Source organism: Lupinus angustifolius, chromosome LG03 (assembly GCF_001865875.1).
Source record: "Lupinus angustifolius cultivar Tanjil chromosome LG03, LupAngTanjil_v1.0, whole genome shotgun sequence".
Taxonomy (NCBI): Eukaryota; Viridiplantae; Streptophyta; class Magnoliopsida; order Fabales; family Fabaceae; genus Lupinus; species Lupinus angustifolius.
The window spans coordinates 18,629,314-18,629,529 of NC_032011.1; positions in this window are offsets into that span (position 1 = coordinate 18,629,314).

A 216-nucleotide genomic window follows, 5' to 3' on the forward strand; every position below is an offset into this window, starting at 1 on the left:
GCAAACGACGGATAAGATTCGAATGATAAGGGAGAACATGAAGACAGCTCAGAGCAGATAGAAGAGCTATTATAACAAGAGGAGGAACCCTCTCAGTTCTGAAGAAGGCGATCATGTATTCATGAGAGTGGTTCCGACAACTGGTATTGGCAGGTTATTAAAAGCCCGTAAGCTTACCCCAAAATTCATTGGACCTTACCAAATCCTTAGGAAAGT